This window comes from Camellia sinensis, chromosome 3 (assembly GCF_055761805.1).
Source record: "Camellia sinensis isolate YWXY chromosome 3, ASM5576180v1, whole genome shotgun sequence".
NCBI classification, from domain to species: domain Eukaryota; kingdom Viridiplantae; phylum Streptophyta; class Magnoliopsida; order Ericales; family Theaceae; genus Camellia; species Camellia sinensis.
The window spans coordinates 219893389-219912047 of record NC_138963.1 but is presented as its reverse complement, the minus strand read 5'-3'; the positions used below and the strand labels follow the sequence as shown (position 1 = coordinate 219912047).

General features: G+C 35.7%; 1 pseudogene; it reads left to right on the top strand.

The window, feature by feature from the left end:
* LOC114290210 (myb-related protein 308-like) overlaps positions 1-13155 on the top strand; it is a 68908-nt pseudogene extending 55753 nt beyond the window's left edge.
* The last annotated feature ends 5504 nt before the right edge of the window (positions 13156-18659 follow it).

Sequence of the window (18659 nt, the reverse complement as noted above, 5' to 3'; positions counted from 1 at the left end):
TTGGCAAGTTTTGGAGTTATGAAATTAGTAAGCCCTCAATAGATCTGTATATGATCTTGACTAATGAGTTGCGCGGATTGACTTTGTAATTTGACTTGTAAATAATGTTACATCATTGGATGAAGTAACATTCAAGAGTCACGTCATCCAAGAAATGCGAGCTTAAATAAATTAGTCATTAAGTGTAAGACGAGTAGCCAGTATGAGCAGTGTTTTGCTCTCTACCCAATTATTGGGAGTGGATTGAGCGAAATTTCATGCACTATAATAGTGTGCGTTGAAATATCACGTGAAGTTAAAAGATTAGCGCTTAGAAGCTGCAAAATCTATTAACACTGAGTGAAAAGATTAGCGCTTAGTGGCTGCAAAATCTATTAGCATTGCCAACTTGTCTAAGTGTGGACACTTACTGTTTCCACACTTGAGTGTGAAACATGGATGAGGTGCTTCTTTGTGTGATTCCTTTACTAGGCTAACGTTTTGAATAACATTTACCACTAAGCGCAAACGTTGCAGCATAGTAATGAAAAGGTTAAGGCTGACAAGGTTGTTATGACTCTAAGAATTTAACGCATCGCTTGTAAGAGCATTGTGTTGAATTAGACTCTTTAGCCTAATTCGCGCTTAAGTTACTTCAGGAGCTATCATAGTTGATAGCTTATTCTCTCCTTCTTGTGGATAGTAGAATTAATTGCAAGTAACTATGAAGCGAGAAATAGAGATGGCAACAGGAGTATCGTCATCTTTCAACTAGATGTATTAAAGTGTATGGAGAATAAAATTGACTTGAAGGTGCAGGGGATTAGCACTTACTAGTTAAATTTGCGACTTAGGCGCAGTTGATATCTCCATGACATCCTTTTTATGATCTAGTGAATATGACTTAGTCGTGAGTCATTACCTAGTTGGGCCTAAACCTTTAAAACTTGTCTTCGAGAACTCACACATTAAGATGATTGGAATTAGTTTATGACATTGGTCATGAACCAGTGGCTTATTATACTTAATCACATTAATGAGATGATGACACGATGGTTTGAGTAGGCCTTCTCGGGCCCACTCGCTTATGACATCCTGTTCTCATGTGAATGTGTAACTTTGTTCGCAATGGGTGCGCACAAGTAAGTAGGAAAGCCGCAGAAGGTCATTTGTTTTGGCGCATTTAGTCCACTATGGTATTTTGTGACTAGATATGTGTGAGGGTATGATAGCTAAGCCTCAATCTCGACACATTTATAGATTACGATACGCATCTGAGTCAAGACTATTTGATCTCCCATAAGTCAAAAATTTTTGAGATGATTTTTGACATTGCACATATAAGGTCGAGATCAATTAGATAAGAGTTTTTTGTGCTTTTAGTTTTGACCAAGGTGGCGAGTATCTATTTGAGTTATTTTTTCAGAAAAACTCTGTGAAGAGAGATGGATGCTTAGAACATTGATTATTCCTAGTACTCAACAACACACTGGTGTAGTAGAGATAAGGAATTAAATATTGTTAATGTTAGGTAGATAATGGCGCAAAATGTTTCCCAATTGGGAATTGCACTAGTTTGTTGCCTATATCCCTAACTAAGTGCCCTCCATATCAGTTTTTTACACTCCATTTTGAGTAATGGGTTAGCAGAGAGCCATCTATGGGCGATCTGTAACCATTAAGCAGCTTATCTTTATTCTACTTCTCATAAGATTGCGAAGTTAAGACCTAGGGTTCTATAGCGCATTATTGTATGCTGTCTTGTAAACACAAAGGGTCGTGTGGCGCATTATTGTATGCGGTCATGCAAACCCTCCGGGTCATGTGCATATAGGTAAGCAGCTTTGTGGTAGTGTAACTAAGTCACATAAAGTTTTATTAGTAAAGGTGACGTGAATAGAGTTTTCGGAACTCTATAAGATGGAGAATTCCAAGCATAGCGCTCTATGTAGCCTAGTTGAGAATGGAAAGAAATTTCCAATATCCTAGGGACAGTGGGAGCGATGTGTCTACTAATGGATTACTCCATTAGAGAAGAATACTCTACATTCTTAGTTGCGTGGTAGCAAATGTGAAAATTTTCCACGTCATCACTGGGTGATTGAGAGGGAAACATTCATGATTGCTCCGCAAGATGATAAAGAGCCTAGGATAATGCCTAAGGCTCTAGTCCCCTATTTTTTGAAAGTGGATCAATGTTGCGCAGTTTAAGACAAAGTCTTTGAGGATTAACCATTTTTTATAATTTGGTTGACTTTCTATTATGACGCAAAACTGTTATAAAGTTATGCGTAATTTGGATAGTCATTGTTGAGGCATAAGGCTCGCTAGATACCGAATGGTCGCACCATTGAGGAAAGTGTAGACCATGAGAAGACTTCCTCCTGGGGAGTGAGGTTATTTTGACTTGGGCTATAATTGACATAAGTTCGGAACATTGATTTGTGGACATTGTGACCTGATTTCTCATTAGAGAATTGGATAAGTAGATCCGTAGGGATTTACCTTCTGCTTTTATGGTGAAAAGTTAGGAGCGCAAAAAGGTTGCTGGTTCCAATAAATCTTTTACAGCCTAAAGCAGTTATCCAAACAGTGGTTCTTAGATTTCGTCAAGCCATGATAGGGCAACGATGATCGATGAAGACCACTGAGGCATGATCAATGGTCCAAAAGAAGTTTTTCCTTACTTAGTCATTATGAGCCAGGAATTTATAAGGTAGTCGCCATCTAGGGTGGGCAGTCCTCTATTTTAGATATGATGGACATGGGTGATGTAATTTATATGCTCGGATGTACGATCCTTAGGGATTGTTTTAGGAAAATTCTCGGTTTGTCTTCGATGACTTACATAGAGAATATCCTAGAATGATTCTAGATGCAAAATTGCAAATCCATTGACTTACCTATCGGTAAAAGCCAGAGCCTTAGCTATTGAGTGAATCATCAGATTGTCTTTGGGAGAAACAGATGACCTATATTCCTTGATCTTTTCTTTGTTGTGGGAGCCTAAAGTACGCTATGTGGGCGTATTCGGCATGATAAGTGTTATCTTTGATAAATGGTTAACTGAGTTGTTCAGACATTGACCTTGCTCATTAGACTGTGGATAAAATGCTTTATTAGAAGCATATTAATTTGCTCCTTGTAAAATTCAATGCGCTAGTTGGGCGCATCTGCGCTAGTTGGGCGCATTAAGAATGAACGCAAATTGGTCACCAAAAATATCTTTAGAGAGGTTATTGCGCAAGAGGTAGTGATCTTAAATCATTTCATGTGAGGCGCACATGGTGGATTCCGTTGTATATACTTATCGCAAGAGGTGCTGATAAGGCTTATGTTTGGAATCTATAATTGCGCAAGCTGTGGTCATTTTTTTTAAGATCGATCACTTATTTTGAGATGATGGGATGTTGACACTATTACGGTTTGTGTCATAATGATTAGCAAATGATGATGTCAGCAGGCAAGATTGGCTCACTCACACGAGCAATCGCCCTTGACGCTTGGGAGCGAGCAAGGATGAGACTGGTGGTTTATTTTTATTCGGAGCCAAGAGAGGCTTAAATCATCCACTATGTATGTCGCCTTGGTTATAACCAAGATGAGGTCGTGTTAAGGACCAAACATGGATGTTAGTACCCACTTTCCATGTTGTGCCTGTTATGATTAGCCAGATGCGAGATCTCATTTGGCGCCTAGAAGGCGAGCAAATAGAGAATTCGGGTTAAGCGCTAGAAAGCGACTAGACTAATATCTGTACGGTGTATCGAGTATGACGTCACTCTTTATGGAAGAGTTACTCCACCGTAGCATGTATTCATACTATATGTGCTTGGCGACCGAGTAATGAGGTGAGAGAATGGATCCCTGCTTCCTCACCGTGTGAGTCTTACGTGTCATTATTGATATGACTTTCATTTATGTACCCTTTTGTGACTTTTGACTATGTCATAAGGTAAGGGGTTGATGTTCTGCTACTTTGGTATGTTGCCTGCGGTCATGCATGATTCGGCCTTAAGGGACATCACTGGGAAAGCGGTCAATCCTAAACTAAATGGCATGAGTGCAAAGGGAAGATCATCTAGTATTACACCACTGTTGTATATTCACTGCCGGCAACTCACATCGCTCTGTATGAGAGTCGAATTGAGTGTGAATATATTGCAAGAATTGAGAGGGTCAAACATGCTCTTTTTGAGGGATTAGAGATGTTTTTTGGACCGGTGTAATTAGATGGGTCTGGGGTATATGAGACACTATTTTTTTTCTTTTTGGGTTGATGTCTCTATGCTGGCTCATTTTGAGTTTCTAGTATAGAGCTCCCACATGCAGGTGTTCTCAGCAGTCGCACGGTGCAGTGGCTAGTATGAGATTGTTCGTTTTTTGGGGAGATTGAAATAGAGATGTGGCAGTGTCATGCCAACTCATGTGCGAGTGGGAGATGTTAGTAATGGGCGCCCATGTGGCATGACCATTAAATTTGATTTTGAATCCTTATCCAAATAGGTTTTGATTTTGAAATCAAACCTATTTAGGATAACCACTCTTGAAACAGACGTTATCAGTTTGAACTGATATAGATAGATATAATATATATTAGATATTATCTGTATCTTAACTGATATGGATAGATATTATAATATATTAAATATTTGTTATATGGTTATGGGTAATCCAAGAGAAACAACGTTGAGTCTGTTTCAACCCATATTCTGACTCTCTCCCAAGAAACAACGATCAAGTCAGTTGCACTGTGGTTTGTGTGGGTGATATTCACCATTGTAATATCACCCCACTGCTGGGATTGATTGATCTGATTCTGGAAGCACGTGATTTATCCACGAGGTTCTATCATCAAAAGGTATGATCTGATGATTTTATTCCGCTGCATATTCTGTATGTTTACGAGTTGACAAACACAAAGCAAAGAAAAAAGGAAAAAAAAAATATTCATAATATCCTTATTTTATACATAAATCTATAAGAAAAGAAAAAAATTTGCTTCAACAAATTAGGGAATATTGTGAGACAAAAAAGTAAGATCAAAAGAAATTTTCCATCACTATGCACCATGTTAAAATAAACAACAATGCTAGGTAGCTCAAAATTTTGTGGTTCAAATGGCTCAAATCACTTAAAACGATGTCGTTTTGACAAATTTTGAGTGTAAAACGACGTTATTTTGACAAATTTAAGCCATTTAAACCACAAAATTTTGAGCTGCCAAACATTTTCTTAAAATAAATTTGCCGCATGATATAATAAACTTCAGTCTTGAACTTTATCAATTGGTATGCACTATGGAAAGTAGGTCAAAATACCTGATAAAAGAATTATAAATTTACTAAAATGCTAAATATTTTTATTTCTAAGGCAAATAGAATACAAGCATATAATAAAATACAAAAAAAAAAAAAAAAGAAAAAAAGAGAGTGGTCATGAATATAAAACAGCTCCTATTGAATGGCGGTGGATGTCAGTTAATGGTGCCTCTTTCTCTTCATAATGGTTGAGAGATATTCCCTTTTAATCGCATACGATTGCAACCTGTTTGAATAGACATGTTTTTGTGACTCTATTAGATTGTGGTATTTTTATTATTCAATGGTGTTAATTACCCATTTTTATGAGGTGGAATGTGTAGTCCGCTTCACACATATATATATATATATATATGTATGTTTTTTAAATATATATATTATGTGTATTTGGATTTTTTATAATTGAATCTAAAACATTATAACAAATTATTAGTTGTAACCAAATATAAGCTATAACGGAATATTATTTTAGTGGTAACAAAATTAATTACAAATTACAATGAAATTCTCATTAGATAAGAACTTCCAAAAATAGGGAGGAGCACCACAAAAGTAATTAGCAGTATGTGCCAAACAATATATATATATATATATATATATATGGCACCGTTTGAAAAGTAGTTTTGTGGGCTTTTTGACTATTTTAGTCACAAAAAATAAAATAAACTATTTTAGTCGCAACAAACAAAACATCACATCCAACCTATAATCATTACACTCTTTTCTCATAAAAAAAATCAAAAAAGTCAAAAAGTCAAAAAACTCTTCTCAAACCAAATTTTTAGCCAAAGCTAAAATAGTCAAAAAATTCAAAAAGTCAACCCACTTCCCAAACCAATCCTATATATATATATATATGATTGAAATTTATTTAGAATTGATTTACATATGTACATTATTTAATTAGGAAGAAATTACACTTTAGTTGATGTTTGAAAAATTATTTTCAAATTAACAATAAATGTTAAAAAAATAAAATTATAATTTTTTTTAAAAAAAAATTGTAATCAATTTTTACACTGACAAATTAGTTACTTACCGTCCTCTAGAAGGACGACGTATGCCATCCCCTACCAAACAGATATCGGTGCTATTTGGTACGGCGATTATTATTATTTATTTTAATTTGAAAATTTATATCAAATTATTTAATGTAATTTTGGTTTATAGTTTATTAAGTAGAAATAATTTAAATAAATTAAAAAATTGATTATTTAAAAATTAAGAAAAAAATACTTTTAATTTCTGCTTTCTAATTATCAATTTTTAATTTAAGAAAAATTCTACCAAATAAGGTCATTGATTGACTAGAGACGATATAGATTAAAAATATATATATTTTTATATGTAAAATTATTTTAAGATATTTAGGTGGCGTTTGGTAACACTTACGTTTTCTGGTTTCTGTTTATATTTACAAAAATTTTAAAAATTTAAATAAAAACTTTTTTGGTAAAATTTTTGATTTATAAATCAATGGTCTCAGTTTATAAATTTGGCCAAAAAATGAAAACACAAAAAATGTGTTTCCATTTTGAGTTTTCAGTTTTTTTTTTTTTTTACCACCCAACACTAGCCACCACCCGCCACCATTTTCCACCATCGTCTTCCGCCACCACCACCCACCACCACTTGTCACCACCACTCACCACCCACCTGCCACCACCCGTCAACACCACCCACTCGCCATCACCATCCACCCCTTGCCACCACCACCACCACCACCACCATCACCCACCTACCATCCACCCGTCACCACCCACCACCCGCCACTACCATCTACCGCTCGCCACCACCACCACCCGCCACCTACTTGTGGCACTCACCACCCACCAGCCACCCACCACCACCAGCCACCTGCCACTCACCCGCCACCACCCACCACCACTACCACCACCACTCACTCGCTACCACCTACCACCCGCCACCGTCACCCACCCACCCACCACCACCCGCTACCCGCCGCCGTCGCCGCCACCACCACCACCACCCGCCACCGTTACCCACCCACCCACCACCCACTCGCCACCACCCGCCACCGTCACCCACCTACCCACCCACCACCACCACCACCACCCGCCATCTACCACCCACCTGCCACCACCACCTACCACCCGTCACCACCACCACCACCACCCGCCACCGTCACCCACCCACCCACCCACCCACTACCCCCACCACCCACCACCACCAGCTACCCACCACCCACCGTCATCACTTTCCACCACCGTCTTCCGCCGTCACTTGCTACCACTTGCCATTTCTCACTCTTTTTTATATTTTTAAATTTTTTTAAACATTTTGTCAATTACCAAACGCGTTTGTAGTTTATGTTTTTCAAAAAATAAACAAAAATCAGTTTATAAAATTTTTGTAAATATAAACTGAAAATGTAAACGTTACCAAACACACCCTTAGGGTTCCTTTGGGAAGAAGGTTGGATTGAGTTTGGTTTAGGGCTATTTTAACCCAAAAAAAAAAAAAAATAGATTTTTAGTCTAATAAAACAAAACATTACATCTAACTTATAATCATTACATTTTTTCTCTTACAAAAAATTTAAAAAGTCAAAAAATCATTCCCAAACAAAACTTTTTAATCTCAGACTAAAATAATCAAAAAAACTAAAAAACTAACTCACTTTCCAAATAAACTCTTAAATTGAAAATATTGAAAATATTAAAAAATAAAAAATATTTTTAAATTAAATTTTTATTAATATTACTATGCCACCATTATAACTGCTACCCCCACCACAATCACCTCGTCGCTTCTAACACTGCCATTAATTCATTTCAATCAAAAATATATTATTTTACAAATATATATATTTGCATCTAATTTTTTTAATTATAAAAAAATTGGAGCGTCGTGACATAAGACAGGACCTTGTTTGGCCAAGGTTTTTTTTATTTTTTATTGCTTTTTAGGTTAAAATTTACACAAAAAAATAAATAAATAAAATAAAATAAGTTAAAATAATTAATAAAATAAAATATCATATTAAATTCATAATTATTTTATTTTATTCTCACAAATATCACATCTAACTAAAAAAATTTAATCTTCTTCTCAAATATAAATATTTTAACCTATTAAAATAGTTAAAAATTAAAATAATTTATTAAAATAACCAACTTCTCAAATGAAACTAAGGAGATGCAACTTCTCCAAAAGTTTGAAATTAAAAAAAAAAATTAAAAAACTTTTTAAGATATGCATCCTATTATTAAAAATAATTTTATATGTATTAATTAATATATTAACGAAAAATATGATATAATTTTAAATTTTTTTAATATTTATAATTTATATAATAAATAAAATTATAATATTAAAATAATAACATTAATATATAATAATTAATATATTAATTAATACGTGTACCACTGCCGTATTACCAAACCATTGTTCGAAGCCCATTTAAGAGCAAGCAGCTTCATGATATTTTATTGGGCTCCGACATTAATAATGCATACGAGTCAGGGCCTGCAACAGAAATTGGACCTTACCACACAAATTGGAGTGGAATGGATATATAACATCGAAATGCCGGCTTTTGCAGTGCAGTGGTCTCGTCTCGTCCAGCAGATAGATAGATAGGACATATATCATGTCATTCATCATTTGACGTAAGAAAAAAAATTAAGAGGACTAATCACTTTGCTTAGTTAGATTTTTTTTAAAATATTTCTCAGAAAGTTTTATTTTTTTAATTTTTATGTTTTTTTATTTTTATTAAATTTTTTTAATATTTTAAATAATTTTTTTAATTTTTAAATACACTTAATATAAATATACTTAAAAAATAAAAAATTTATAAAAAAAATCTTTTAAAAATTCACTAAATATAAGTCTCGTGTTATGTAATATAATGTTTTGATCTTGTTTTTCTTTTTGTTTTTTTTGTCATTAATATTTTTTTAAATCTCTTAAATTAGAAGAATGTATGATTTTTAAACGTAGCAGTCACAGTATGCTGTTTTCGAATATTCTCTACGCATTCATTTTCTTCTTTTTCCAAATTCATTTTTTTGTTTTTTTGTTTTTTTTCATGGAAAAATAAGACAAAAAAGTAAAAAACATTTAAGAAGTTGAAAATAAACTAACAAATGAAATTATCAAAATAACATATTATGTGTGTGAGTAAACCAACAAAAAAAAGCAAAATTGCACGATAATAATATGGTTAATTTATAATTTTACCAATGTGATATTATTAAAATAATTTTTAAAAAATTAAAAAAAAAATTACTTATTTTTATCTTTTCAAATGATTTTGTAAATAAGCCAAAAAATAAAAAACCAAAAAAAGCTTTTTATTTTTATTTTTCCAAAACAAGCCAAAGTTAAGATCTAGAAGGGACCCATAATTTTTATCGGGTCTTTTGCCTCGTTTTGGAACATGTTATTTTAATAATTTTTAATTTTTTACGAAAAGTTGTGTAACAAAATAGAGAGAGTAATGTGACAATTTATAATAATTTTTTTGATTTTTTTAGCTAAAATAGAAGGCTGTCAAACGAGGCCTTAGATTTTGAATCAGAATGGATTGTGTGGTGGATATTAAAATTGTGTATTGGAAGGTTCATGTGTGCGATGAATTTGAATCACATATTGATATTTTTGAATAAATTCTAAGTATATTATTCTGAATTTATATTATTACTGTAAGATCTAACACGCATGTCAGCTTAGTCAGCTAAAAGTTATGAGGTTAATTACATCGAAAAATAATAGAGACACTAAGAGATTTATCAACAAATACAGTTTATTTGACATCTCCTAAATAAGTATACTTATGTAGATAAATATACTTATTTGGATCACATTCACCTTGTTTGTTTCTACTTTTCAAAAAACACTTTTTCAGAAAATTCTACTTTCTTATTTTTTGTGTTTTTTTGTTTTTCCTAAATTTTTTTAATATTTTAAGTAATTTTTTTACTTTTTAGATACACCTAACATAAATACACCTAAAAAGTAAAAAAATTATAAAAAAAACTTTTAAAAATTCACTAAATACCAAAAATACAAAAAAAAAAAATACAAGAATTTAGTACATTTTTTATATTTTTATGTATTTATTAATTTTTAAAATATTTTTTGCACAAATTTTTTACTTTTTAGATACATCTAAGTAAGGTGTATCTAAAAAAATATTAAAAAAATTGTTTAAAATTTAAAAAATATTCACTAAAAACAAAAAAAACACGAAAACTAAAAATATCAACTTTTAAAAAATTTAATCCAGAAGACTCAAACCAAACACACTGATTATTTTTCTATTTTTTTGCATATCTTCCTGTAAAAAATTAAAAAATACATCTATTTAGATCATCCCAAACAACTATTTATCAAATGCACTACAGGAAATTACACATTCAGTGACTAAAAATGCTGACTAAAAAAATTTAGTCGCCAAAGATAGCCACTTTAGCTACGAAAGAAAAATTGGCCGGCAAAGGCACAATCATCAGCTAAATTATTTCTCTTGCTTTTGGCAACTAATTGAGTTTTAGTCGTTGAAATTACGACTTTGGGAGACTATTATTTTTTAGTCCCTAAATGTACAATCTTTAGCTACTAAGAATAATTTAGTCGGTATTTATTTTATTTTTGGCAACTAATTGCATTTTAGTCATTAAAACTAGGATTTTGGGCGCCTTTAAAAAAATTGAGTCCCTAAAATAATTAATTTGTTGCTACTAAACATAATTTAGTCGGTATTTCTCTTACTTTTAGCGACTAAAATTTAGACAGCAATTGTAATTCAATTTTTGGAGGTAAGATTTCTAATTTTGGAGGGATTCCTGAACAAATTAGCCATTAAATTTTGAGTTCGTCGGGGAAAACGGGTCTTTTTATTATTGGCGACTAATAGAAAATTGTCGGGAATAAGTCCAAGGTCCATTACACTAACGCACGATTCTGTGTGACTCTTCTCTCTCACGTTTTTGTGTCTATTCTCTCTTACGCCTCACGCCTCTCGCCTTTCGCCGCTGTGCCTCTTCTTTCTCACACCTCACGCCACACGCCTCTGCCCTCCTCTCTGTTATTGTAGCACCATTGCAAGGGTTAGCACCACTGTCGCTTTGTCTCGAGTAGGTATGTTCTCTATTTCACCCTGTGTGTGTGTGTGTGCGCGCGCGCGCGCGTGTGTCTCTCTATCTCCCTCTCTATGTCTTCTTCCATTCGCATATACCAAATCGACCCATCTTGCTTGAGTGGTGCTTGGACTGCTCTTTGGATTTCACCGTTTGTATAACCTTATATAGTTAGAACGATGCTTCTAGCCATGCTTGTTCCTACTCTTTGGATTTTTACCATTTGAACACCATTACAACAATCCAAGTTCTACATCTATTTTTCCTTGTTTAAGCCCTCAAACACACTGATGGGATTACAAATATCAAATAGCGTACATTTACATGAGTTTTTGTGAAATAGTTTACATTTACATGAATACAAATAGTCATTCTTACATGATGCATTACCTAGTAAATTATTTTTTTAATTGAAATTGTTAGATAAAATTGAAATACTTTATGGTTTATTTTATTCTTCTGGACCTTATTTAGGGTTAAACAATTGGAATGAATAATTATGCCTCTTTTTGGATTGCTGACTGTTTGATATATGACAAAGTTTAAATAGAGCTTGGATTTGTTTAATGCTGGGTTGAGGTTTCATCATGGTATTGCTGTTAAAATTTTGAAGGTGTCTACAGACACATCACGCCCAACACATTGTAGGTGGAAAAAGTCAAGAATAGATCTGCAAATTTTACTTAGGATAAGAATTGATATAGAACATATTAGGAAATTTGGCAATCTGTTATCTGCAACTGGAATTGTGATGGGTTTAGATGAAGGAGCCCTTAGTGTTAGGATTGTTTAAGGTAGAGGAAATGCTCTAGGGTTTCTAGAGGGAAGACAGACTAAGTTGGTTAGGTTTTGAAAGTGAATAATTGTTGGAAGGGTTTAAGGTTGGTTTAGGATAATATGAATTTTTTTTGGATTGAAATTGTGACTCTTTTAAAGCTATGAATAACATCCTAATGAATAGTGTGTTGTGAAGGAGAAGAAGAAAAATCAAAAGAGGAAGATGCTAGCTATTCCATTAAGAATACCTTAAGAATTACTTTATTAAAGTAAGGAAGGGTACATAAGCATCACACAAAGCTTTAATGTGCTTAGCCATTCTCCTGCAAATCTCTAACACCACGGGTCAGTACATTCTACATTTATTAACTCAACCCAAGTTCTATTAGGCCTTTCTCTATTTCTTTTATTGTCCGCATTGTCGATCAAACTACTAATCTTTGTTAATCTATGATTCACGTAACCATATCATCTCAAACGACTTCAATTCATCTTGTCTTCAATTGATGCCATTTCTAACTTTTTTTCTTAATGGATTCATTTTATATTTTATCTTTCTTGTAAAAAGGAGGATGGAATTTAGAGCAATAAAAGACATATCTTAGCAACCTGTCACCATCACCAATAGTGTTTCACCTTCAACCATCATTCTTTACTGCCATCATTTTTCACTGCCAAAAATTTGTTTATGTAATTATTATTTTTAGAAACAGTCAAAAGCTGGTAAGAGAAACAGGAGGCAGTTGTCGTACAATCATACCAATGGATCTTGCTCAGTTCCTATTGCAATGGCTATTATGGTAAGATTTATTTTATTTAAAAGTAAATCCATTAGTTTTATTTGGTTATGAATAATATGTTGTAATTTTTTTTTGATTCTTATTTGAATCTAACAGGTAGCTAAAAATGGGGACTTAGATTTTCCTAAGTTTTATGAGGACTGCCACACGTTCAAGAAGACGAACGACTAGATCCATCCGAAATATGGTAAGCTACATGTAAGTATGTAACTGTGGGGGCATATTTTTCTAGATAACAATACGTGGCCAAGGTGACACCGAAGTGTTAGCTGAGGTGCCACGTGTCTTGGTCATGGCGCCGATGTGATCTCGGCTAGGCCGAGGTTATCTGCGGAGATACCGGAATCTGAGATGAACAGATAAGGGACAAGAGTCCTGGAATGGGGAAGGACCTCAGTCTGGATAAAAGATAAGTCTCTTAGGGAGTTTATCTCTATCTGGTTGGAAGTCCAGGATGTGCATTCAGCCAAAATCCATTGAAGCTAGGCTTCTGCAGGGATCAGGTTTGTGCTGCCTATAAAAGTAAGGCACCCTCGTGGGTCTAAGGTACGCTTTTTGTATTCTGGCTTATGAGTTAAGCATTGTTTGCAATCTTTGAGAGATAACTGAGTGTTGACTTGATCGTCAGAGTGCCCTCAGGTGGACGAACCATCGCCAGAGTCTTATCTTTCTATGATAGGTTGTTCGGGCGTAATCTATTATGCCTGTGCTCTTCTGCTGAGTTCCTGTTTGGCAGTGTGGTCAGAAATCAGCACCCACAATTTGGCATCGTCTGTGGGAAACGTAAGAAGAATAGATAGCCAACGATGAGCAGAAAAAAAGAATTGGGGGAGACATCCCTAATGGGAGTGATAAAAACGTTGAACCTAATGTAGAGGAGGACAACTATAACGAAGAACCTCGGGATAAGAATCCCGGAGAAAAAGACATCGGCTAAGAGGGAGACTGTTACGACCCAAACCCGTCCCTATGAGTTTAGCATCGTAACCGGCCAGGAATCCTTGGATTACCAAAGGCCTCTTGACAGATTAGCGAATAATTAGGGGTTGCGGAAGCAAATATACAAAAATATACGAGGTCCAATGAGCTGTGACGACATACATAGGACAGAATAGCTTAAAACTTTTATAGACTTACAAGTGAAGTCACATGATATAATATTTACATATCACACTTAGGCGTTCATGCCAAAATCTTGCCCATAACTTAACAACAAACATAGTCTAATACGATTACAAAAATATCCACAAAGCTTGACTTCATCCGAAACCTCCTCGCGAGGCGCAAAGGCTGGCTGACAAAAACTGAAACATAGGCCGTCAACTCAGGGCCTGGTCACGTTCCTGCTCACCTACATACATAATATAAACAGTGAGCTGAAACCCAGTGAATAATAACAAAGAAAAGACTTTAATGAATGATGCCCATAACATAATTCAAACCTCATAGCGATTCGAAATCATAATCAGATGGTGGAAACAAAATCATAATCTTATCCTTATTCAAATCATGTGTGGTACATCCATTAGCATAAACATGTCTCTATGGTCAAGCATATCAAGTTCCATAAAGGAATCTCTGGTACCGGGTAACATATCTCATACATCGGCCACGGTATTATTTCCCCTGGGCGAGGGCCTGGGCCACGGTATTATCCCCCGGGCTAGGGACTCATGACCATAAGCCACAGTATTATGTCTCCTGGGCGAGGGCCTCTGCTAAGGATACCACAATTACGTTTCAAAGAAAATTGGACAATCATTCATTCATACAAAATATAGCATTTCAGAAAAATGATCATTCCATACCATCGAAAAATAATTAAAGTTAAATATAACTTTACAGAGTTATTACTCACAGATAACCGGTGGCTCCAAATAGACGAGTAGAGTAGGCAAATCACTTATCCTGAGGCGTATGACCTACATAACATGATAGATACATACGTTGAATACACACGCTTGGATTGAACATAGCTTACTGCAGACACCCCATTTTTTACCGCCCTTAAGACTTGGGCATTATTGATGGTTTACTTGGTGTTGAAAACTGTGCAGTGTAAAGGTTCGGTTTCTTCAGCGAGAGGAGAGTCAAATCCCAACCTTACACCCCTTTTGGACTAAAATAATCTTGATCAAAAGATTTTAGACCTCGAAATCCTCTCTTTCAAAATGTTTTGGAATTAAAATTCCTATGATGTTCCGAGGCTCGCATTTCGTTAAATGTTACGCTTTTCGGTAAACCGAGCAAGGACAAAGTGGAAATAAATGAAAAAGAGATAAAATCTCTGAAAAATATTTCAAAACACCTTGTTTAGGGGTTGGAGTTGAATAAAATGAGAAAGGAGAGAAGAAAACTAGTTTGGGAGAAGTTCGGCATCAATCCGGTTGGATCGAAACTGCTCGGCTTCACCAAAACAGGCATAACTTTTTGCACAGTTGGAATTTTGATGCAAGGCTAGCACCATTGGAAAGATAACTTCTGGGGCTTCAATTTGGAGACCTGGACGACCATTTTTGGCCTTTCCAGCCACTGGCCGACCACTTTCTCTTCCGACAGCCTAGAAAAAGTAGCTGGCCGACCACTTAACTGGTCGGCAACTTTCCTTCAGCTTTCTGAAGATATTTTCCTCTAACTGGCACAGCTAGAGGGCACCAGAGCCATCCTCTATACACGTGTATGGAGGGATTGCCTTGGCCCTTAGCTTCTTGGAGAAGCTTTGCCTTTTGTTCTCTATAAGAGGGAGGCTCCTCCTCCCTCCTCTAGGTTTAGAAAAAATCACCTTTGAGTGATACATATAGTCTTGTATCTATATTTCCTTGTTGCTTCATTTTTGTGCTTCAAAAGTGTAGTTTTGTCTTAGTTTAACACACAAACACACACTCAAACACCATCCTTGGGTTGCTGAGGTGCTAAGAGGTTGTCTTTGGTGTTCTTGGACTAGTTTAAGCTCAAAGAACTTGCTGGAGTTATAGTTGTAAAGAAGGTCTTCAAGGGTGAGTTTCTAACCCTTAAAACTCCAATTCTTGCATAAGCTTTTGAGCCTTCTCACGTACTGTTTTAAGCCTGACTCATAACTAGAAAAACTTCTGTTTTTGCATGTTTAAAAAGTTTATTTAAGGTCACTTTTTCGTTGGGGCTGATCTACCCCCTCTTAGGCCTTTATTTGAGCCATCCCTTTAGGCTCTTGTTATAGCCTTTGCATGACCTTTCTATCACTGAAATCTAAAGGATTTTCAGTGGTGGAAAGGTAGTTTTGGAGTCCTAAATAGGAGAGGGTCATCCCCTCTCCTTGTATTGTGGTTACTAGCTTCATATGCCTCATGTTTGAGCACCTTTGTTACGCTTGTGTTAGCTTGTTCTTAGCTAGTATTTGTGGTTATTTTGCTGAGGCATGTCACTGTTTTTACTTGCTTTGGTCACTCCATGCATAGTTAATACACTTGCAGTGTAAATCTCTTAAACTAGCTTTGTATGCTTCATGAAGTAGCATGTCATTATAGCTTGGTTTAAGTCCATTTCAACATGTATTTGGTGTTGTTTTACCATGTCATACCTCTATTGGGGTTTGGTTTGGTTAGCCTTTGCATGCTCCATGCACTTGTAGTGCATTTCCATGAAATAGCCTAACATGCATCATGCTTTGACATGTCATTTTAGCATGCTTTTGGCTTAGCCCTAAGAAGACTTTATTCATATTTTAGCATGTTTAAGGTCTAATTTGTGTTGTCTTGGTCATGCATGACTTGCTTTGTATAGTTATGGTTCAATCTAGCTTGTTAGCTTTGTGCATCAAGTCCACTAGCATGCATTACTTGGACTATTTGAATGATTTGGCATCATTTATTATGTGATTTCAGTCCATGTTTCATGCCCATGCACTTGCATTTTTTGCTCTTTCAATGCGTTGGAGGGTTTGCCCCTTTATGCCTTAACATGAACCATTGCGTATGCCTTCATGCCTAAGCTTGCAAGCTATCATTTCGATGTGTTTTGGGGGTTATTATGCCATGATATAACTTTGATTTTTGTTGCTTAAGTCATCACATGCTTGGTCTTAATAGGTGTTGTGTAATCCGCCTTATTTGCCATGTATGCATCATGTCTTATGCCCTTCATGATAGCTTATTTTGGGTTCCTTCCATGCATGTTTTAGACTCATTTTAACATGTTCTAGGACTGTTTTGGGTCACCTTGGTCACATGCTTCATGTTTTGTATAGTTGTAGTACAAGTGCCCTTGCTTGCTTCAAGCTTTGAGTACCATTGCATGCTTCATTTGTGTCGTGTACATGATTTAGCATTACTTAACATGACATTTCAGAGCATATAGACTTGCCATGTTCTCACTTCATTCACTCTTTGAGTGCCTCTAAGGGTTGTGCATTTGTTGCCTAGTTTATGGCTTAGCTTGTATGCTTGCATGCCTAGGTATTTGAGCCCTCATCTCAGCATGTTTAGGTCCTTGTTTTGACCTAATCAAGTTCTGTCCATGGTTGGTTCATGCATTTGTGCCATGTATTGCATGTCCCTAGAGTAATCCTCCTTGTTAGCTTTCATGCTTTAGGACCATTGCATGCTTTACTTGCTTTGTTTGAATGATTTGACATCATTTCTTACCTCATTTCAATGCACTTAGTGTTGTCACACTTGCACATTTGTCACTCTTTGAGCACTCTTGAGAGTTGTGCTCTTAGGCCTCTTTGATAGGCCATTACATTGTATATGCATACCTTGCTTTTTGTGCCTTAATTTCATCACTAATGGCCACTAATTTAGGCATGACTGAGGTCTACCCCTGTTGGTTTAAGTCCATTGATTATGCCATATATATTGCATTGAGTATGCCATATTGTTTCATTGCATTAGGTATGCCATCTTACATTGCATTGTGCATGCCATGTGGTTATTTGTATTGCGTATGCCAAGTTGTTCCTTGCATTGAGTATGCATGTCCCTAACATTGCTAAGTTGCCCTTGTAGCATTGCATTGTGCATGCATGTGTTAGCATTGTTTGCATGTCATTTGCATTGGTAGTTTGATCATGTTGTATTGCATGTTGTTGCATGCCTGTCCCTTGCATTGTGTATGCCATGTAGTAGCATTATGCATGCCATGTTATATGTTACATTGTGTTTGGAATAGGTGTTAGCCCAAACACGGGAAAAGAGGGACATTTCATACTTGAAGTGATGAAACGTGTCTTAATTCCCAGTCGCTGACGCTCTTGATCTAGCATGATAGAGTTTTAGGCCTTATGTGTTTACTTGTGCATTCATTTCATATTGAATTGTGCAACTTCGCCTCTCGGCCATCATGCATTGAAATGCACGATTGGTGGCCCGAGGGTCGAGAACCTACCCTCCCTTGAGTTCATGACATGATAGGGAGAGTGGATGTGCACACATATCTTGCAAATACATTGCCATTGCAGCAAATTGCAGTTCAGCAGCAACAACTGGCCAGCCAGCTAGAAAAACTAGCAGGCCGATCACTTTTTTGGTTTTTCAACAACCAAAAGTGGTCGGCAGGTGTCTGGAGAGACCAAAAGTGGTCGGCCACCCTCCCACAGGTTTCCCTAGGTGAAGTTTCATCTTTCTGGAGCTTGGTGCAGAGTTTTGAGGACAGATGAAAACAGAGGCAAATCGGGACATCGCATTGGATTTCCAAACGAG